Here is a 24180-nt window from a genome sequence, read left to right on the forward strand (position 1 = left end):
GCGGACCCACATGCACAGACAGACTGAGATGTGAAAACAAAAAGGGATTTATTCCGAAACTCAGAGTCTATACGTGGCTACAGTATACAGGATCAGGCAGAATCGGTGTCAGGGACAGGCAAGGTTCATAAACAAGATTCTGGATTACAATACCGTTCCGTCAGGTGTAAGATCGTGGTCAGGCAGGCAGGCAAGGTCGGTATCAGGCAAGATCAAAATCCAAGGCATACAAGATAGACAGGGACTAGACAGGCTCGGCGTCAGTGGTCAAAACAAGGTTCACAAAACAAGACTGTGCTAGGCTACAGAACTCTGGAGGGTGGTGAATAACACGCAACACAAACTAATCAATCTGGCAAAGGTAATGGGATGAGAGGTGGTGCTTAAGTACAAGGTGAACTGATTACTGATGACGTGCAGGTGTGGATAATGACCGGTAATGGCAGGGAACAGCTGTGGAGTGATTATGACAGGAAGTCCTTCAAAATAAAACCAGAGATCAGAACCAAAGCATGACAGACAGGAAGGACTTCAAAATAAAACCAGGGAACGGAACCAGACACTACCGAACATAAGGAACTCAAAATAAAACAAGGAACTCAAAATAAAACAAGGAACAGGACCAGAGACTGTGACACTGCATCAGTGGTAATACGGACATTCGCTTGGTGCTATACCTGTGCAATATTTGTATAAACTGTGCAATATGTAGATTATAGCTATGACATTTTTGCATACCCATTCTGACTACTGTATTATACTGTGCCAACTCAAGTCAGTTTCACTGAACTGTTCCGTATTCCCTGCTATATTTTCTCCTGTATCACACTTTGTGTTGTTGTGAGACGAAATTTCCCCATTGTGGGACTAATAAAGATTTTCTTATTCTTATTCTTAACGATTTTCATTCTGCATCTCAGTGTATTGTTGTACACAGGAAGCTCACCTTAACAACTTCAACCCTTCTCTCTAGGCAGAGCAGCAGTGGAAAAACTGTGTCAGCATAAACATGTTGCTTAAACTGATTTTCTTTCTTAACCAATTTCTCTCCTACCCATAACCTCAGTATGAGAAGGAGGGTGTGTCTTCTAACCTGCTATGAAAGTGGTTGTTTTAAATTCTGATTTTCTGATTCCTACAACGATGGCCTGAGACAAAAAGCGAACTATATGTTTATATTTAGTCTAACCCTAACCGTAGCTCTGTAGGATGGTTTATGCTGCACTATGTTGCAGGTCTTTCGGGTTGTGAAGATGTGGTCTCCTGAGTGTGAGTCTGCCCTAAGAGACTGCTTCAATATGACTGTGTGGATTGAGCTCTGTGATCCACATGTATCACGGACTGTATTTGTCAGGAAGTGCAGGTATTGGACCCACATAGACAGCGCGGACAGTTGGTGGTTTTAGTGATGACAGGTTTTATTTGAAGACAAGATAAGCAGGGTTATTTACAGAAGATCTCAGGCGTGAGTACAAGGGAACAGGTAAACTCAGATCCAGGGACAGGCAAAGTTTCGACATCGAGTGAGCATGGCAGAAGTACAGGCAGGAAACAGGCTTATCTCTTGGTTGGACGGTCAGGTAAGTTACCGGGATTTTACAGACAGGGAGCAGGCAGCAGTCAGGAGTCGGGTTCAGAAACATGATCAAGCCAATGGTAAGCTATGCGAGAGTGCTGGAAAGTGTTGTGTACACGCAACGATCTGGCAACTGGCTTGGGTGAGTAATGGTGCTTATATACTGATGACTGATTACTAATGATAGGCAGGTGTGCGTAATGAGAGCCGGGAGTGACAGGAAACAGCTGTGACATGAACAAAACAGGAAGTCCTTCAAAATAAAACAGGAAGCTGGAGCAAAACATGACAACATGAGTGAAAACAAAGTCCTTTCAACCGAATCCACCACCGTCGAGTCACACAAGCAGGATGGGCAGAGGGAGGACCGGAGGTGGGTCGAAACAGAAACACGGATGATTAGTCTAACATAAATTCATGGTGAGCAGGAGAACAGAGTCCAAAAAAACACACATGGGTGAAGGTGAGTGTTATGGGAAAAATTGTCTCTTCCTTATTTCTATGTGTCTTCCTTACTTCTATGCAGTTATTATATGATTTATGACTTATGTTCTGCAATTAATATCTTATGTTTTGTCTTACTGTATGCATTTGACATTTCACCTAGATTGTTCAATGGTTGTCTCTGCCTGATAGACTCTCAACTCTAGCTCTCAAGCCCAAGGTCGGGGAGTTGTGTCTCTGTCTGTTGAGACTTGGTGCTCCTTTCTCACAGATAGTTGGACGTCAGCGATGCAGGTGTGAGAATGTAAAAATCTTCACACACACTGCGACAGGGAGGAGATGGTGCATGTAATTTGATTGGGTTAGAAAGACATTCCACCCTAGTCGGACAGAGAAGCTAAAAGGCAGAAGCAACTTGAGGATCGTGGGCTCTTTGCATCACACCTTCGGGGTGTGTGCACTGATCTCCCCAGCTGGTTTTTGGTTTGTTGATGTGCACGATCAACATCCATGCTTTTTATTTGCTTTCCCCATTATTTTTATTTTCTTTATTATTTCAATAAATCGCACAAAAGGACAACTCTCTCTCATCTACTTCTTTATGGAAAATTTCCACCACAGAAATTGGCGTCTACGAACAGGATCCCGCTGCAGGTCGTCTGGACGGTGTGACCAGGGACGATAGTCCTGAGGACTAGGTTCGCTCAGCCTCCAAACCTCTACAGCTGTTCTGAGTGGGAGGACTGCTCACCCGTCTGGATCGCCTCTGACGAGATCCAACAAACTCAAAATGCAACCTCTACTCGGCCCGGTGAGAGAGATTCCGTTTTGTTACGACTTATCGAAAAAAAAAAAAAAAAAACGGGTTTGAAATTGGTTTCAGGTATTCGGATTTACTTGGCTCTGATCATTTGGTTTAGGGAAAGTAAGGCAAATAACAATTCTAAAGCATCCCCTACTAGACTAAAACAAACAATGACAAAAGAAAATATAACTAGGACTAGAGATAATAATATTTCTAAAACGACTATGTGGCTGAAAACATCTAAAATATAATAATTAGGACCAAACAATTTTTTTTTTAAATTAAAAAATTTAATATTCGGGTAAAAAATCAATTAGGTCAAAGTCTGCCCTGGTGGCCGAGACGGTGGTTGCTAAGGGTTGGCTCGTGGGACCGAGCTTGTTTTTGTCTGTACTGAGGATACAGACCAGTGTGCAGATCTGAGCGCAGTCCAAAGGGTGTGGACAAGAAATAAAAGACGGATTCTGTAAGAGGGAGCGCGTTTGCAGGGGGAAGTGGTTTTGAGATACGAGGGACCCGGGTCTTAGAGGGGCCTGACGGTGAGGGAGCACTTCCGAGAACCCTGTCACTGATCTGAGCAGTTCCCTTTCTACGGAGACGTCCGTGGAAGAGAAATTTCGAAAAAAGGTTCCGGCCGGAACACAAAAAATTCTAAGGCAGGAAACCGCCGGAACTCTGAAAGATGGGTTCGGGGCGATCTAAGTCTCCACCACCAGACTGCAGCATTACAAAAGTAAAAGTAATTAAAAGTAAAAAGTAAATATGGTTATTAGTGCGTTTCATGTTTCCACGAGTGGGAAACTGGTTATGGGTTCAAAAGGAGAATCGCTTAGTGTAAAAGGACATACGCACCTTAAAAGAAAAATTAGAGACAAAAGAAAAGATTTTAAAAAGCACTATTGAAACAAAGTACTAAAGACTATTTAAACGAAACCCCTGAAAGAAACAAAAGAGTGATGAGAGTAACAGAAAAAAAGGAGATAACAACTCTGGGGAAGAATTGTTTGCACTCTGCCACAAACACACACACACACACACCACACACACACATATCATGTCAAGAGCAAATGCTCCCATTCTTTCTGCTCTCTATCCTAATGCAGAACTGAGTGCGATGAGGGTAAATCCGGATCTGGACTCCTTTCCCACCATCAGCAGAAGAACCGAGGGAGAAGAAGCGCCTGTCCAACAACCAGAACAGGGTGGAAGCTCCACAGCAGCTGGAGGACACAGACCACAGCATGGAGGCCTCACAGACTCCACAACGTCTGCAGCCATCACGTTCTGGGCTCATCAGATGAACCAGCTACTACAAGCGTGTGTGTCTGACACAGACACCTGCTTATGACAATCAGCAAATTAAAACAAGGACAGAGCAACAGCAGAGTGAGAAGACGTGCTCTGACACAGACACTGGTTGAAACAACAGGAGAGGCTTCAGACGTGATCGGCCCAAAAGAGCTGCATCCGAGGATCCAGGAAAGGTCTGTCATCGAGGAACAACTGTCCCATCGAAAGGCTTCACCCACTGGCGCTCACATGAGACTGATGGTTGGGGAAGGAGGAAGGTAACGGTTCCTTTTCACGTGACGTACAAGACATTACCGCAAACACACACACACATTTATACACGCAATGAAGAAACACGCTTACAGCTGATACACGCTCAAATTCATGTTCATGCTTATCTGCTCGCAATGAAGAATTGCTTTTTGCTTAAAAAAATCCCACAGAGTGATTTTAAAATGATGACAAACAGCTAAATGACAACTGCTGCATGACTTTACAGTCTGATGGGTTCAAACTATTTTAACTTGCAACAAATTCAGTAATAAAATCCTTCATGTTTCTAAAAATACTTGTGCACAATATAGGTTTGTCTGGCCAGACTAGAAGACTGTAGAAAAACAAAACAGACTGTAGAAAAAACAAAAAAACAGACTATAGGAAGACTGAAACTGACTGAAACAGACTATTAATGACTTTTAAAGGGAAGACGACTATTAGAGAGAAGTAATAATAATGACTGTACGTACCAGATTATTAAAGAAAAACTTATTCTTTCACTGTCTTGTGCAACATCTGACAGCAAGACACCTTAACATTCATTTTTGCTTTCAAACTTATGCCCAGTTAAATTTTTAGGAAGAGATCTCGTGTAGTTTAGGTATTTGATTGATTTCCACTCCAGACGGAGTGCAGTTTACATCTACAGACATTCTAAATAATCCATCTTTTGTTGGTGTTAACTTCAGCTCAGCTGTGCTCTTATCATTGGCTGCTGGGGGGGGGGGGGGCTGTAACTGAGGCCCTCACACAGGCTGCATCACAGCTTGTTTATGATTTCACACACACACAAACTGACCTCAACTTCCCTCTTTTGGGATGAACACAGGTCTGCGCTTGCGATTTCTTTTACTAACGAACAAAAAGATTTTTGATGTTTATTCTACAGTTCCACACGTCCCTCTGTGAAAACATGATGGAGACAGATGCAGGACGTGGGTCCTTTTGTGAACAGATGTCAACGGGGTGGAGACTGGTGAACGACTTCCGACCCCATGGGACGTATTTACCCACATTACATGCTTTTGTTTTTATTTTTATTTTTCAGAGGACGCTCTGACCCAACACTCAGCCTTACAGGAAGCCCTGCTTCCCTGTGGCTCACACACATATGATGTAGGTTTGATCAGAGGATGTGAACCAGTGGTCATCACGACTAAATCTGACCATGAATTCAAACAACAGCCTCTTGAAAGAAGCCATAGATGGCGTTACTGCAGACACCACTAAGATACTGAAACATTGGATGCTACAGGCCACAAAGAGAGCCTGTCTAAATTACAGTTTGTTCAGACAAAGGTTATTTTTCTGGGTCATTGTAATTACAGCTGATGGCAAATCCATCTCACCCAACTGAGTTGAAGCAATTTGAAACCTGCCTAAACCGTGCACGTATAAACAGCTGATGTCTTTTCTAGGTTTTTGTTCTTATTGTAGGAACTTCATTCTTAACTTTACTGTCTTTGAGGCCCCACTCAGGGTTCTGATGCAGACGTCTTCATCGTCCACTTCTTGTCTCACGTGGACGTCTGAGGCTGAACAACGTTCACTGACCTCATGCTTGCTCTTCAGTCGGCTCCTACTTTGGGTCTTCCTGATCTGACCCTACTCGACCTTTCACTCAAACAGTGGATGAGAGATCAGGTTGTACGACTTCTGTTCTTTTGTCCTCATACTGTGTCTTTTGATTGGAATAGATCCCACTTTCTACAGCCCGATGGCTTAGATGCAACACCACCTTACTCAACATGCTGAACATTACTATCAAGAGGTCGTCTTGAAGTCTGGCTCTTTGCTAAGACACTACTCTGCTCAGGCTGCAGAGTTGATCGTATTCACTGAAGCTATTAAACTAGCAGAAGGAGAGTCTGTTACCATCTACACAGACTCACAGACGCTCTGTGGAAGCATAGGAAGCTTTTGAAGTCTGACTGCAAACCTATCTCACATCATGATTAGGTTACTGCTTTGCTGGACGCTGTCCTGCTACAGTACCTACAGCTAATGCTGTTTGTAACTGTCCAACTCACAACATCTTTGACAACTTTGTTTCTTCCGACATGCAGCTGCAGACGCTGCTGCGAAGGTCACTGCCCAACAACCCCTCCCTCTCCTGATCCTCGTTTCCTCTCCTCATCCTTGTTTCCTCTCTCCAACTCTCTCTATCCTTTCCTTCCTCTCTCCCTGTGCTTTAAACATTTTCTACCTCACAGGAACGCAGACTCTGGCTGACGAATGGTTCCACCTGTAGCCATGGAGTCTGATTTGGGCCTGATGGCAGCCGTGCCGCCCAAACACTTTTTCCCCACAATTCAGATTTCCCAACAGGTGAAAACAGGCGACAGGACCATTACACCATCCAACCAGGGGACTGAGCGATCGTTAAGGAGTTCAGGAGGAAGCATTGGGACTCCAAACGGTGGCGAGGCCCCTTCCAGGTGCTTCTGACGACCCACACGGCTGTAAAGATCACAGAGAGAGTGACTTGGATCCACTCCATCCAGGAAGGTCCCGGATCCAACAGACGACCCTCCATCTACATCTACACCACACGAGAAAACCACCACTGACGAAAAGAATTGAGAAGGACGACCCTCGCTGTGCTCACACACGCACTGAGGCGAGGCTGCATTGACCGTTCAGCTAAAGGTGTGAGCCAAGCGCCGCCTGAAGCTGCGCCGGTGAATCACACTATCAGACCATACATCTACACACACGCTCCTGAGAAAACACACACACGAGCAGCCTTGAGTTGCCGACGCTGGACGACGTGTAGACTCTTCACATCACGGGAGTGACAGTGACTCAGACGACATTGGGAGGCAACCTGGCGGTGATAACGAATCCCAAGTGTCTCTGTGATCAGCTGATCACAACCTGAAGAACTCCAACGAACTGTCAATGCGTCAACACACAGGTTGGAAACAATCTAACGCTACTGTTCAACAGGAAGAAGCAGATTGTTACGAGACATCAATTGTAACCATGTTGTGTTAGACTTCATTTTATGTTACTTGGATTATTGCCTTTAGCATATGATGTTTCTATGTAACTTTACACACTACTTTTGAAAAAGAAAATTTCACAACACTGAGTTTAAATATCCTGAAGTTGACTTGGTGTTTAATTTGCTCACAATCACTTTATTCACTGCTACAAAAATTTTTTTATCCTTCATCTACAGATGAAAGACAACACAAGCGGCAATATGCATCATCATTCTGGTTTAATCCCTGAATCTCCTATTCGCTCTAGAGGCAAATGTACAATTAAAGATCCGAAAGCATGAAATCTATCTTAAGATTATATGATACAGAACCCCACCGGAAACCTATGGCTATCATACATTAATTGTCTTTATTACATTACAATTGAATGGCTGTAGACACGTTGTTAGCAGAGAAAAGAGGCGTTTGTGTTATTTTTGGAGAGGCATGTTGTACTTACATCCTGAATAACACTGATTCTAATGCTACTGTGGCGAAGGCGCTCCACGGCCTTCAGAGTCTCAGCTAACTCTGGTATAGGTTCTTTCCCTTGATATTGGCTAGACGAAATGTCTGGAAAATGGAAATCTGTTCTCATGTCCGCAGCTGTTTCCTTTATCATTGAGATGGCTGTGATTCTCTTGTTTGGTTTTTGTTATCCCACTGGTTAGAGGTCTCATCATGCGTGAACCTCAGCAACACTCTCGTATGAAATGACACAATGCACTATGTTCAAAAACCCCAACCCTAATTCACTTAATGACTTTGACGATGGTCTTAGGCTATCTGATCACAAAATATAATCTGATACAAATATGCTAATGAGCTTATTTTCTTTACATGCCAATACAGAGGTTATTCTTGTTTAACTACCCACCAAAACAGCTCACAACCTTTTGTCCCTAAGTTACTTGCATTTTATGTGAAGGTGTATTTTGAATCTTGATGAGTTAATACCCTTATTGTTTCATTTGCAAGGATCTTTTATTATTACATTATTATTATTATTAAATGTGATGTTGACAAGTTTTATTCCTTTATGGTTTGATTAATGTGTAATCAAAAGGGGGGAGTGTTATGGGAAAAATTGTCTCTTCCTTATTTCTATGTGTCTTCCTTACTTCTATGCAGTTATTATATGATTTATGACTTATGTTCTGCAATTAATATCTTATGTTTTGTCTTACTGTAAGCATTTGACATTTCACCTAGATTGTTCAATGGTTGTCTCTGCCTGATAGACTCTCAACTCTAGCTCCCAAGCCCAAGGTCGGGGAGTTGTGTCTCTTTCTGTTGAGACTTGGTGCTCCTTTCTCACAGATAGTTGGACGTCAGCGATGCAGGTGTGAGAATGTAAAAATCTTCACACACACTGCGACAGGGAGGAGATGGTGCATGTAATTTGATTGGGTTAGAAAGACATTCCACCCTAGTCGGACAGAGAAGCTAAAAGGCAGAAGCAACTTGAGGATTGTGGGCTCTTTGCATCACACCTTCGTGGTGTGTGCACTGATCTCCCCAGCTGGTTTTTGGTTTGATGATGTGCACGATCAACATCCATGCTTTTTATTTGCTTTCCCCATTATTTTTATTTTCTTTATTATTTCAATAAATCGCACAAAAGGACAACTCTCTCTCATCTACTTCTTTATGGAAAATTTCCACCACAGTGAGCAAAGTCCCAAACATGGTATAACCCCCGCAGGCCCCACAGGGCCCAAAAACCCCTTCTCTTGGAGGGTGTAACAGACCGGTTGTCTAGGACAAACAGCGGTGTCCGGGTGAGTGGCGCCAAGACCAGCTTCCTCCAAACGGCGATGCTCCAGGGACCCACGGGTCGAGGTGGGCGATGACGACAGAGACCATGCCATCGCCGCGTCAGGAGAGGGCGTCTCTCCGATGAGCGGCCATGACGAAGGCGGAGTCGAGGCACACAGCGCCGAAGGAGGCAGCACCACCCAAGCGGCAGGAAGCGCCGAGGCCGAGGCCACCAGGCAGGAAGACGAGACGGGAGTCAGTGGACAGCCGGAACAAGAGACCGGAACAGACGTGGGACCAGAACTACAGATAAAGGCCGACGTGGAACCTGGGCCAGAGCTCTCAAAGACCTGTTACTGTGCCTTAAAAAGTCCACCGCTTCTTCACTCATTAACCTAAGTTAGTAGCACCTTTCTGAGCTCTTTAAAGACATCTGTCCACCCCATAGTCAGTCAGACACCAACTACTAACATGGGCAAGACCATGAGCTGTCAAAAGACACCAAAGACAAAATTGTGGACCTTCACAAGTGTGGAACGGGCTACAGGGCAAATGCCAAGCAGCTTGGCAAAAATAGATCAACTGCCAATTGTTAGAAAATGAAAAAGGCTGACAATCTCCTTCAGACTGGGGCGCCATGCAAGATCTCACCTCGTGGGGTAACACTGATGAGGTGAATAATCAGCCTAGAACTATAAGGGAAGAGCTGGTCAATGATATGAAGAGAGCAGGGACGACAGTCGCTGTCAGTAAAACACTACTATGGGGTGTCGAATGTAAAAGGAGCACCTATAACTAGTTTTCTCACATTTAACTAAATGTGCAAAAGTCTAAATGTAAATGTTAAATATAAATGTAATGTTAAATACAAATGTAAATGTTAAATGTAAATGTTAAATGTAAATGTTAAATCTAAATTTTAAATGTTAAATGTAAATGTTAAATGTAAATGTTAAATGTAAATGTTATATGATCGAACTGAATATTTAAGTAGACTCCACCCCCTATGATCCTAGATCAGTGACGCAGACTCAAACACGTCAAACAGTATGCATAGCTCTGCCCACATTTGACTTTGGGTCGGTGGACTTTAATACTGGAGAGAAACCTGAAGTTGGTCCGTCTCCCTCCCGGTAGCGGAGATTGAACGGGCTGTAACGACAGGTGTGCGGGCTGAGACTCCGCTTCAAACTGCAGTTCTGTCCTAAACACCATTAATGGGGAGATAAGTAGGTTTGAATAGAATATTTCTGTGGCGCCGGTGGAGAATTAGTTAGCTCACTTTAATAGCTGGCTGAAGTTACGTCCAACTTGCTAAAAACAAAAGTTTCCAGGTCAGATGTGGACGGTGTTTGCGTGCACTGTTTGAGGTGTTTGAGTTCATGTTTCTGATCTGAGACCAGCGCTGTTTCAGGGTAGGGGTGGAGTCTACTTGCACATTCATGAATATTCAGTCTTGCACTCGGCGACCATTTAACATTACATTTAACATTTACATTTAACATTTAACATTTACATTTACATTTACATTTACATTTAACATTTAACATCTACATTTAGACTTCTGCACATTTAACTAAATGTGAGAAAACATGTTGTGTCATTTAGTTAAATGTGAGAAAACTAGTTATAGGAGCTCCTTTTACATTCAGCACCCCATACACTACGCCGTCATGTTTTCAAATCATGCATCATATGTCTAGGCTTATCTGAAGTTTGCCAAACACCATCTACATGATCCAGAGGAGGCATGGGTGAAAATCATGTGGTTAGATGAGACCAAAATAGAACTGTTTGGTCTAAACTTCACTTATCGTGTTTAGAAGAAAGGGAGGGATGAGTTGCTTCCCAAGCACACCGTCCCTACTGTGAAGCATGGGGGTGGTAACATCGTGCTTTGGGAGTGCTTTTCTGCCAAGGGGACAGGACGTCTGCACTATTTTAAAAAGAGGATGAATGGGGCCATTTATTGTGAAATTCTGAACAACAACCTCCTACCTTCAGTCAGAGTACTGAAGATGGGTCGTGCCTGGGTCTTCCAACATGACAACGACCCGAAGAACACAGCCAGGATAACCATGTCTGGAATGGCCTAGCCCGTCTCCGGACCGCAATCCAATTGAACATCTTTGGAGGGATCTTAAACTTTGCATGCTCAGTGTCAGCCTGACACCTGACTAATTTAAAGGAGATCTGTGTGGAGGAGTGGGCCAAAATCCCTGTTGAAGTGTGTGCAAACCTGGTCAAGAACTACTGGAAACTGTACTTATGTTCTGCCGTGCAAGCCAAAAAATCTCTTTTATTCTGTCTCTCAGAGTGGGAATGCACCTACAACGTGAATTTCAGACCCCTCCCTGATTTCTAAGTGGGAGAACTTAGGAAAACACTTCTGTTCCTTACTATATATATGTATATGTAGACATATTTTATGTAAAGTAGGGGTAGGCGATACTGCAAACTTTTGAGTTGATCTGATACCAAGTAAATACTGGAGAGATACACAGCTTAAAGCACAGGACCCACCAACTAGAGAGGCAGTAGCGTTAAAAATAAACTAAATCTATTAAAAATAAATAATATGGATTAATTTATATTAAAAATAATATGTAAAAAAGCACTTTGTGCTGTTAGGATAACATAGCATTACTCCTTAGTTGAGAAAAACAAAAAACAACCCCAGGTTTATTTTCTGCACTGTAGAGTTATACTGTAGCTGTGTTGAGCTTTCTATTCCCTTAAATCTCAGCAGCAATGACTTTATGAACTACTTTACTAATAAAATTATCACTATTAGAGAAGACATTCATCAGCAACTTCCTCCAAATCAGAGAAATCCCTGTCTAGATCCAACAACTTAATAAATAAATTAATAAAAATAAAATAAAATAAATTTACCAAGTCCTCTGTCTTACTTAGAGAGCTTTTCCCCCATAACTCATATGGAGTTAACTTCAATAATTAACTCTTCCAAGTTGTCCACTTGTCTTTTAGACCCAGTCCCAATCAGATAACTCAAAGAAGTTCAAACTCAAATTAGCTTGTCTACAGTATATTAATCAAATCAACCAATATTTACTTATAGGCTATGCACCACAGGCTTTCAAGGTGCTTGTGGTCAAACCTTTATTGAAAAATACCTACTCTGGACCCTGGAGAACTAGCCAACCATAGGCCCATTTCAGATTTACCCTTTATTTCTAAGATTCTTGAAAAATCGTGGCTAAACAATTATCTGACCACCTGAGTAGGAATAACGTGTACGAAGATTTTCAGTCAGAATTTAGAAAAACTTCATAGCACAGAAACAGCTCTGGTTAAAGTCACTAATAATTTTCTCTTCAGGCAAAGGTCTAGTTTCTGTCCTTGTCCTGTTAGTGTCACGGTGGTGCTGATGTCTGGGATGGCGGACCCACATGCACAGCTCAGGAGGCAAACAGATAAGTAGAAAAGGGGTTGAATTCAATCCCATCGTTGTGGTACAGGCAGAGGTCAAAAACACAGAGGCGGAATGGCAACGGTACAGGATCAACAGGCAAAAACAGAGTCTGAACAAACAGGCGGTCAGGCAACAGGATAAGCAGGTAAGGCTATGGTACAGACAAGGAAAATCCAAACTCTAAGTCTAATTAAGCAAGACAAGGTAACGCTGGAACGGGTATGAGAACTCACGATCTGGTGAAAGACTAGTGTGAATACTGGTGGTAAAATACAGAGAGACTTGATTACTAATGAACAGCAGCTGGGACTAATGAGCAGAAGTAAAGTGAGCACAGGACCTGGTGAAACAAAAAAAACGGAAACCACAAAATAACAGGGCAAATTCCCAGGTGCCCAACAGCCCCACAATGAATAATAGCCAGCTGATGTGGAAGGTGGGGTGAATGCAAAGTGTCCTAGGCAGGGAGTGTCTGACAGAAACCAAGTTAATAATTTTGGCTATGGTAAATGGTCCAATAAACTTATATTCAATTCAATTCAATTTTATTTATATAGTGCCAAATCACAACAAAGTTATCTCAAGGCACTTTAGAAAGTAAGGTTTAAGACCTTACACAACTAAACCCAAAAAATCCCACGTATAGCAAGCATGTAATTTGACAGCAGTGGAGAGGGAAAACTCCCTCTCTAGCGACGAAGAAACCTCCAGCAGGGGGAAAGCACAACTACTGGAGAGAAAGAGACAAGGTTAGTTGAACATAGAACAATAATGGGAGGTTATTGGACAGAAGATGTAGAAGGAAACAGAGGAGCTCAGTCTATAAATTAAGTCCCCCAGCAGTCTATGTCTATTGCAGCTTAACTAGGAGATGGTTCCTGTGACTAACAATCATTGCCAGTGACCTGAACCATCTCTAACTATAAGTTTTATCAAAAAGGAAGGTTTTAAGCCTAATCTTAAAGGTGGAGAGTGTGACAGCTTCTCGAACCTGAAGAGGGAGCTGGTTCCAGAAGAGAGGAGCTTGGTAGCTAAAAGCATTTACATTTTACAGGCAGCCAGTGCAGAGAAGCTAATGTAGGAGAAATGTGATCTCTCGTTCTAAGTCCTGTCAGAACTCTGGCTGCAGCATTTTGAATAAGCTGTAGGCTTTTTAAGGAGGGACATCCTATGATTAAGTAGTTACAGTAGTCTAGCCTAGAGGTAACAAATGCATGGATCAGTTTCTCTGCATCGCTCAGAGAGGATGCTTCTGATCTATATTTCTAAGATGAAAGTAGGCGGTTCTGGAGATTTGTTTAATGTATGATGTAAAAGAGAGATCCTGGTCAAAGATGACACCAAGGTTCCTCAAAGTAGAATCTGAAGCTAATGTTATGCCATCCAGCGTGGCCATCTGACTCAATAGTGTCTCTCTCAGATTTTTAGACCCAACAATAAGAATTTCAGTTTTATCTGAATTAAAGTAAAGGAAGTTTTGGGACATCCAGGATTTGATGTCTTTTAAACAACCCTGAATTTTGACTAGTTGATCTGTTTCATTTGGTTCGAAGGACATATATAGCTGAGTATCATCTGTGTAACAATGAAAATTAATAGAATGCTTCCTAATAATCTCACAGAGGAGACATGTATAGGCTAAACAGAATTGGAGCAAGCACAGAACCCTGTGGTACTCCATAGCTAATCCTTGGGCATGTGGAGAATTAGCAATGAGAAAACTGTAATCTGTTCAACAAATGGGATTTAAACCATCCCAATGCTGTTCCTTTAATCCCAATTCTATGTTCTAGTGTCTGTAATAGAATGTTATGATAAATTGTATCAAATGCAGCACTAAGATCTAACAGGACAAGGACAGAAACTAGACCATTGTCCGAAGCTAATAGAAGATCAAGTGACTCTAACCAGAGCTGTTTCTGTGCTATGATGTTTTCTAAATCCTGACTGAAAATCTTCGTATAGGTTATTCCCACTCCGGTGGTCAGATAATTGTTTAGCCACGATTTTTCAAGAATCCTAGAAATAAAGGGTAAATTTGAAATGAGCCTATAGTTGACTAGTTCTCCAGGGTCCAGGGTTGTTTTTTTTGATAGAGGTTTGACCACAGCCACCTTAAAACTTCTGTGCCAACTTACGTGACAGGACTTTTAGATGCAGGTCTTTAGTGGAGAGCCACACTTGGTCTCCCAAGTGAGTCGGGTAGAAGCGCAGGGCGGTGTGTTGTGGATAAATTCCACCCACAATAGTTTCTGGGACAAAGGGGCGGGATTCTGAGATGCCAATGACCAAAAGTCTGGTCTCCAGCTGTTGGGTGGTCTGCTGGGTGGTATCCTGACGAGCCAGAACGTCGTCCCTGCTGGACCCAGGTCGTTATATGGAGGACCTTACAGTATTAACATCCCTGTCCCACTGGCCCTCTGAGCAGAATTTGAGCAACCTGACAGAAAGGAGGTAATTAATGCCATGCCAAAATTTAACAAACCACCACTATAAAATAAGTTGAAAACGTGTTTGCTCCAAACACCATTAAAACTGATCTAACTACCTCTATATATAGTTTACATTTGTGAAGGTTGTGAGATACATAGGAAATAGTGGACAATTCATTAATCTACTATTCTATTCTCGATACCATCTAGAGTGGTGTCAAGGAAAACAGCTGCATCCTCCATTTGTACAGCAGCTGCACTGCTCATGATGTCTTCCAAAACGTGAAGACAACAAAGATCCTCACATCTCCCCAACCAACTGCCTATGACTGTGCCTGTTCCACTCCAGAAACTATGCTTTCAACATAACTATGAATCCTATCCTTTCAATTTGTTGTCTGCACATTGAACTGTGAAGGTAACTTAGCAGTATCCAGCATTATCGTGCATTGGTGCATTGGTTGACAATAAAGTTGGCTTTGACCATTGCTGTTTCACTGAACAGTTTGGCCACGTCCGTCTCTGCTCCAGCATCGGTTCCTGGTGGCCCGGCATCAGCTGCCTCCACCCCTGTTCCCCGTCTGGTCCCGTCTCCAGCGTCATGCCCATCCCGGACTCGTCGTCCGGTCGGGTGGCCTCGCCCTCGGCACCTCCTGCTGTTTGCGTGGCGCCTCGACTCCTCAGCCTCCAGGATCATCGTCCGCCTGAAGGACATCGCCGTTCGGGGTGGTCCTCGTGGACGCTGGCCCAGCTCAAGGGCACTAAGTGTGCCACCCTGCCTCAGCGGCGACTGAGCAGGATCCCGCTACGTCTCCACCCTCCCTAAGAAGGAGCAGCGAGACGTTTATATTGTTCATGCACCCTGAACCTATCGCGTGGACACTTATGTTGTTTTTCTTAATTATGAGACTCAGGGTCGTTTTTGATTTGTTTTTTCGGGTGGGTTTCTGATCTGTCTGTGTTGGGCGTGAGTTCCTGTTTTTGAGGGGTTTCATTGTGCCCTCCTCCAGTCCACCCTCCGCCTGCCTTGTTGGTGTTTCATGCAGGTTGATTTAGGTTCTTGCCCTCCGCCAGTCCTCCCTCCGCCCACCCTGCTCGGCTGTTTTTGTTTCTGTTGAGTCGTCTGGAATCCGCCCTTGGGGGGTACTGTCACAGTCTCTGGTTCTGCTCCTTGTTTTATTTTGTAGTCCTTCCTTTCGGTAATGTCTGTGTCTTTTCTCGGGTTTTATTTTGAAGGACTCACTGTCACGTCTTGGTTTCATGTCCGCTTTTATGTTGAAAGGACTTCCTGCTAAACGTCATTTCACAGCTGTTCCCTGCCAGTACCGGTTCTCATTACCCACACCTGCAGCTCATCTGTAATCAGGTCACCTAGCATTTAAGCATCAGCTCTCACCCCAGTACCTTGCCAGATTGTTTAGTTCGTGTTCGCGTGCATTCACCGCCACCCTGCGTTTTGTTCTCATCCCGACTCATGTTCCGATCATTGTTTTGTCTACTGTTACCGAGCCTTGCCTGATCCCTGCCTGCATCGTCTGCTGAACCTGTCTGGTAATTACCCTGCCTGTTTTATGACTACGATTCTGCCTCGTCCTAAACGGTACTTCTATCTCTGCCTACACGATTAATGAACACTGTCTGTCCACGGAACTGAGCCTGCCTGAACCCTTGCATTGATCCTGTCTGCTTACCTGTGTATGACCCTGCCTGATCCTGACTCTGAGTTTTGGAATAAATTCCTTTTGTTTCCATACCCCAGTCTGTCTGTGCCGTGCATGTGGGTCCGCTGCCTTTGACGTTCTGACAACATTATGGAGAAATTATTTTGATACAGCAGAAAATAAGAACGAAAAAAAACGTGTAAAAATGAGTTAATATTAGTTTATCGAGCTATACTCCCAAACAGGCTGTAGTTGTGTTATGAATAATCTGTTAATCAATTCAGGCTGCTTATTGGCAACTATTAGTATTAGCATTAGCAGGTGCTAATCAAGTTGCATATTATATAAATCAATAAATTAAATTAAATGTGAAATTGCCAGTTAGACGTACCTTGCGCCAGTCAAAGTGTAACCACTTCAACAGAATCCCATTTGACTTCAGAGTCAGATTTTGGATAAAACATATGGTTAAACTTCACTACGAGGACGAGGTAGCCAGTTTCGCTGTTACAGTGGATTCAGTGACCATGACTTTTGATCCCCCCAGTACACAGCAACAAGCTAGTCCACTGACTAATGACTTAATTATATTATTTAATTTTTTTTTATTTATTTATTTATTTAATATATTTATTTAATTTATTTAATTATATAACAAACAAAACAATCAACAACAAACAATCAGCTTTCTATCAGATCGTGTGTTCAGCATGATCAGAACAAGGAAAGAAAAACAAACAGAAAGTAATTACTGGTCCCCTAAGAGTTCTACTCTGCTCAGACTTAAAAGAATGCATCTGTCTTACTGCTCAAGAAGGGTTTTAGAAGCAACTAGAACATATGTTCAAGCATTTGTGCTTCAATATTGTCACGGCCCAAACTCACTTCCTGTTTTATTTACTCATACTTCCGGTTTTGTCCTGTCATTTTTCTTCCAGCTTCACTTCCGTTTCTTGTTAGCTTCACCTGAGTCTCATCAGCCATTTATCATTTAGTATTAAAGCACCACCTCTAACCTTAGTTCCCTGCCAGATTGTCTACGTTGATTACTCACTAGCATTCCAGCCTTCTTTGTACCCGTGCCTTGTGTTTTGACCTTGCTTTGCCACCGACTCTGCCTTTAGCCCAGCCTCCGACAATCCAGTGCTGTAAGTCTGACCATTGCCTGTATTTTTGATCTTGCCTTCGCCTGCTCCTTGTCGGATCCTGTCTGCCACCACAACGTGTATGACCTCTGCCTGCCTGACCGTGGTTATTAAAACTCTGATCTTAACCAAGCCAGCGCCAAGCATTTGGGTCCTTCTTCCGACGTGGTTTGTGACAAATATGTGCTATGAATTGCTAACAGCTCCTTGTAACAGAAGAAAACTCATAGTCAGCAACTAATACTAATAGCTTTAGAGAGTAAGGTACAGTAGTAACTGACTGTACAAAATCTAAAAAATACTTCTTTTTTTATTTGTATATACGTTTTGAATTTACCCTCCAACCCTGCTGCAAAGCATATTTATATTGTTTTTTATATTTCTTCTTTTGCCTCTAACCATCATAATGAATACAGGAGCTCCCCAAGGATGTTGGGGAAAGCCCACTCCTCTTCATTCTGCTGACCCAGACTGCACAGCAACATCTTTGTAAAGCCAAAGACATTTCTAATGGGGATAAAACCAACTACCAGAGCGAGGTGAACCATTTTGCCTTAGTGCAGTGACAACCACTTCTTCTTGAATGTGAAGAAGACAAATGAGGTTGTGGTGGACAACAGGAGAGTTCACACCACCGATCAATGGTGCTGCTGTGGAGCAGGTGAGCAGTGCCACGTTCCTGGGTGTGCACATCACCAAGGACCTCTCGTGGAGCCACAAAACTGCATCACTGGCCTGGAAGCCCTAACAGTGCCTCTTCTTTCTATGCAAACTCAGGCAAGCTACAGCTGTGCCCTGTCGACCAAGGGCGCTTATATCCAGACTTACAGTAACAACATTATAACAACATTATTCAAAATTTATTGGAGTAGTTGATCTCATGCCAGCAGCAACCTGACCAAACAAGATGAGGGTGAGCACTGGGGCCCCCCAGGGTTGTGTACTCAGTGCCCTGCTGTATACACTGCTGACTCGCGATTGTAGCGGCACAGAGCTCCAATAATATCATCAAGTTTGCTGATGACATGACTGTGGTGGGCCTCATCAGCAAGAACAATGAGTCGGCATACAGAGGGGTAGTGCATAGGCTAATCGACTGGTGCAAATATAACAACCTGTCTCTGAATGTCGCTAGGACACAGGAGATGGTTGTTTATTTCAGGAGGACTCTGAGCGATCACCTTTCGCTCAACATTGACGGCTCCTCTGTAGGTATTGTCAAGAGCACCAAATTCCTGGGTGACCACCTGGAGGAAGCCCTTAGCTGGTTCTTCAACACCAGCTTTCTGCACAAAAAGCCCAACGTCTTTCCTTCCTGAGAAGGCTGAGGAAGGTCCAGCTTCCACCACCAATCCTAACCACCTTATATTATGACACTATTGAGAACATCCTGAGCAGCTGTCTGGTTTGGGAAGTGTACCACACAGACTCCAAGACCCTACAGCAGACAGTGAGGACAGCTGAGAAGATCATCAGGGTTTCCCTCCTTTCTGTTGCCAACATCTATACTACCTGCTGCAGCTGTAAAGCCACCAGCATTGTAGCTGATCTCACACCGCCATCTCAGACACTTTTTACCCTTCTGCCATCTGGAAAAACGTACCAAAGCATTTAGGCACTCACGTCCAGACTGTGTAACAGCTTGCTTCCACAAACATACACACACACATAAATCAATCACAATATCTTACAATCATTTATAACTACTGGGACGGCATGTACCAGTGTTATTGCATGTTATTTTTACTAATGGTATTTAGCCCCCATTGGATCCACCACTCATCACTACAGAAGTATTAAAACATGTCACCTTTTGTGTTGTCATTCTGTAGCGCTTGTCTGCACATTTGCATGGACACTTTATGTTGTATCTTGTTGTCTTTTTTGTATTATTGACTTTCTGTAATGTAAATGTTGTAATTATTGGTGCATGTACATAGCCCCTGGTCCTGGAGAAACATTTCTCTGTATACTGAAGTGTAAATGGTTGGAATGACAATAAAAGCCTACTTGAGTACTTGACTTGATCTGATCTGTTTTGTTTTTTTTGTAACTGCTTTAGCATTAGTTTTGCATATGTCTATGTCCAGGTCTAGGTATCACATGCAGCATGGCTTTTTATCAAAAGTAACAAAAATAATAGTCTCTACAACTGATGGATGTAAGATATAGCTACTGTTCATTTGTGTTTCATTTTCGTGCATTTCCGATTTTCTCCTGTCATGTTTAGTTAAGCTTTACTTTCTTACTTTACTGTCACGTGATTCTCCAGCCGTTGTCAATTAGTAATCAGTCATAGTATTTAGTCCCCAGTACTCACCATGTCTAGTTGCCAGATTGTTGTGTGTGTGTTCCTTGTGTGTCCTGTACCTCGTTCCAGCCTTCTAGTCTTGTTTTGGATCAGGAGCTCAGCCAGCTCAAGCTCCAGTGCAGCCATTGTGCCTGGCTCAAGCTCCTGTGCTGCCATTGTGCCCAGCTCAAACTCCAGTGCAGTCATTATACCCAGGTCAAGCTACAGAGAAGTCATCTTGCCCAGCTCAAACTCCAGTCCAGCCATCTTGCCCAGCTCAAGCTCCAGTGCAGCCATCTTTCCCAGATCCTGTTCCAGTTCAACCTCCACAGCACCAGTCCTGAATCCACGTCTGTGTCTAGCCCTAGTCCTGCTGCAGCAGTCAGCTTCCACATCTGCTGTCACTCACTCAGATCAAGCTCCGATTCAGTCATGCCAAGCTCCAGTCCAGTCCTGTGAAGCTCCCGCTCAGCCTCCAGCCCAGGCTTTAACCCCAGTCTTAACCGCAGCTCATCCATGTCCCGATCAAGCTCCATCTGTCACAGTCTGGGGTTTTTGCCTGCATTTCCTGTTTTATTTTCTGTTTTATTTTCGGTTTCTGTTCAGTCATGCCTTTTTCTGCTTTACGTTTCAGTCACATGACCACACAGCTGTTTTCAATCCGGTCTTTCAGTTCAGTATATAATCACCAGCACTTACCTTTGTTCTCTGCCAGATCGTTGACTTTGTTCCGTTCCAGCATTTGTATTCTTGCCTATTAGTTGCTGTTTTGCCTGTCTGACTACGTTGATTTAGATCATCCCTACCGGTACCGTAGCCTGTATCTGTATGTGTTTTGACCCACTATCTGTCTGTGACCAATCGTCTGCCTACCGCTTTTGTACCTTTGCCTATTTCTCCTACCCGTTTCGACCTGTGCCTGTACCGGACAAATCTGTACATTAAAGCCTTCTTTTTCCTGACCTGACATCTTCTGAGGCTGTGCATGTGGTTCCGCCAGTTAAAATCAAACTGCCCTGTGACACCAGCTCAGCCACGTCTTGCTCTAGGTCCAACTGAGCCATGTCTTGCTCAAGTTCGAGCCTCAGTCCAGTCCCGGTCAACACACGCAACACTTTAGCCATGTCTAGTCCCTGTTTTCATTGCTCCCCAGCCAAGCCCCGCTGCTGCCCAGCCAAGTCCCCCTGCTGCCCAGCCAAGTCCCGCTGCTGCCCAATCAAGCTTCGCTACCGCCCAGCCAAGCCAGGTTTTGTTTCCTGCCCTTGTTGGCCCAGAGGAGGCCATTCCAGTGATGCAAAAAGTAAGAATACTCCCATCCACATGCAACCACCACCAGTAATAGAGCGATTTATTGATATATCAGGGAAAAGGACAGTATCCATAATCTATATCTTAATTTCCAATGTAGATCAGACAGTGAGCCTTCTGATCTCTAAATGGGAAGCTGATCTCAACATCACCACTAATTACACGTTCTGGAATAATACATGTTCTAATTTATTCAGAATGACAAACAATACAAATTTAGAACTAATACTATATAAAATTCTTCATAGAACTCACTATACAGGACAAAGGATGTTCCAAATGGGTCTCACAAACTCAAATATTTGCCCTCACTGTACAGATAACACAGCAGATAGATTACTACATGCATTCTGGTCATGTTCACCTGTGCAGCAATTTTGGCAAAGAGTATGTGAACACCTGTCAACCCAGTTAGGCTGTCCAATCCCAGCGGCCCCTGCACTTTGTCTTCTAGGAGATCTAAGTGGGCTTGAGCTAGAGACAAACTCATCACACACACTTCTTTCTGCCCTCTGTGTTGCAAAGAAAATCATCCTTATGAACTGGAAAACTAGCATTACTCAGTACCTGAACAGCTTGTTAGATTACACCACCTTAGACACATTGTCTGCTTCATCAAATCAATGACCAAAACTATACTCTGTTTGATTCCATTTCCAGGTAAGGATGCATGGAGCTCGGGTGCTGCATCATGTCTGGCACAGTAGTGGGGGGGTGACTGGTGGTTGGGGGTGCCTGCCCACCTAAGGAACCGGGACAACGGGACCGGTGGATTCTGGGCTGGCAGCATGGGTCCCCTGCGGCGGGGGTGTGGTGGCTGCTGAGACCGGCAGTCCTGTGCCGGAGTTGGGCCATTTTGAGGGTTGGCATGTGCCTGTCTCCGGGGAGCGGAGGCGGGCCTCCCTGCCAGTGTGCGGGAGCGGACCTGGGGGTGGAGACCTAGGTGACCTGTGTCCGGGGGAGTCCCTCCGGGGATGCCTGCCTGTGCCCGGAGGGATGTCTCTCCCCTGGGGCGCTGCCTGCCCTGGCGGTCCAACGTCTTCTGGTAACTGCTCGGGCCTGTTGGGGGGGGGGGTTGGGGACGGAGCCTTCACATTGATGTCTCTGTCTGCTGGACCCCTTGGAGAATTGGCGATCTCCCAAAGTTCCTCATACTTAGCCACATACACATACATTTAGGGCCGGGGGGTGGGCTCTTTCACTGGGGCCTGGGACTGAGGCCAGTTGTGGCCTCGCCCACTGGCCCTGGTGAAGAGATCACCACCCAGTTTTAACTGCAAAAAGACATTTAGGGTGGGGGGGCACTGTCCGTGGGACACACCGTTAGCCAGCGGTCGTGCTCCTGGAGGTGTCACCCACCTTCAGTGCACTTTAGTTCCACACACTAACGTCCAAGCTGGGTTGCAGGGTTCTGGTGTGTCTTTTCCACCGCCCTCTGCTTCTCCCTGGTTGGGGGGGTTGGACGGGGCTCGGGAAGAGCTGCAGTCACTGCCTGGGGCCACATGGGCAGCAGGCCAGAGACCTACCTTCCCCACGAATGAGATCAAGCAAATGGTGTGGGCGTGAGAATGTATCTGAGAGTGCATGGGTTCACGTATGATTGACTAGTTTGTTGTGAGAGAGTTTATGGTGTATGTGTGTTGATGTACGTGTGGGTGGGTGTATGCGTCTGTGTTTGTGTGAGTTTGTATGTGTGTGGTGCGTTTGGAGTGTGGGGGGTCCGGTATTCCGCTCTTTCAGACCGACCCTCTCACCGGGGGGAGTGTTTGCCCCTGGTTCTCTCTCTGACCCACTGTGGCCCACTCTTACCTTGGGTGCTGCAGCTGTGCCTGGAGGGCTCTGTGTGGGCAGCTTGGATCACAACACCTGCCCTCCTGGAACTGAAGGTGCATGGGCTCCCTGGCTGCTAGGATTCTTTCCTCTGCTTGTTGGATGGGCGTAATGGCCAAGCTCCTCCCATCACCCTGGCTTCCACAAGTGGCATTGTTCATGCACAAACATCTGCCTCACCCTTTGGGTGAACAATGTTAAGCTACAGCTTTACTAACCTTGTAGTGGGACACTCAACACCTAAGCTGATAAACAGGCTTTCCAAACCCAACTGTAGGTATTACTGATACTTATCACTACCAATATCAATAATGTGTGAATATGGAAATTGTGGTGTTGTATGTCATGACTTTTATTAAGTAGTATGGGATATGTATAACAATGCATATGTGTATGTATATGTTATGTATATGTTTATATGAGTATGTGCACATACCTTAACACTATTATTGGTATTAGTATTAATCGCCAAGGTAAACCACAGTACAACAGTTGTTACAGTTATAAATTTATTAGCCTAAGGTACATCCCTGCTTATTTATTTTGCACCGATTGTTTACTTAACAGATTTGCTTGGTTTCAGCAGCTGGTTGCACCCCCCCCCCCCCCCCCCCCCCCCCTCTCTTCTGCACACACACCCTAAAGCAGAAACTTAAACTGTCCACCAACACACCAACATCACACATATTTGGGATTGGCTAAATAAACCATTAAATAAACCATAAATCAGGAAGAGTATATATATTCTATATATACTCTTCTTGTTAAAGCAAAGCTGTCCATCACAATATGGCATTCAGCGTAAGATATGCTGCTTGTTAAACTGCTGGACAAAACAAAAAAAAAAGAAATAATAAGAGGCATGTGGCAGGAAAGTTCTCTGTGTCATAACCTCGACTTTTATTTTGCCACTTCCTGTTTCATTTTCATGCATTTCCGGTT

The sequence above is a fragment of the Betta splendens genome, chromosome 17 (assembly GCF_900634795.4).
Source record: "Betta splendens chromosome 17, fBetSpl5.4, whole genome shotgun sequence".
In the NCBI taxonomy this organism is placed as follows: domain Eukaryota; kingdom Metazoa; phylum Chordata; class Actinopteri; order Anabantiformes; family Osphronemidae; genus Betta; species Betta splendens.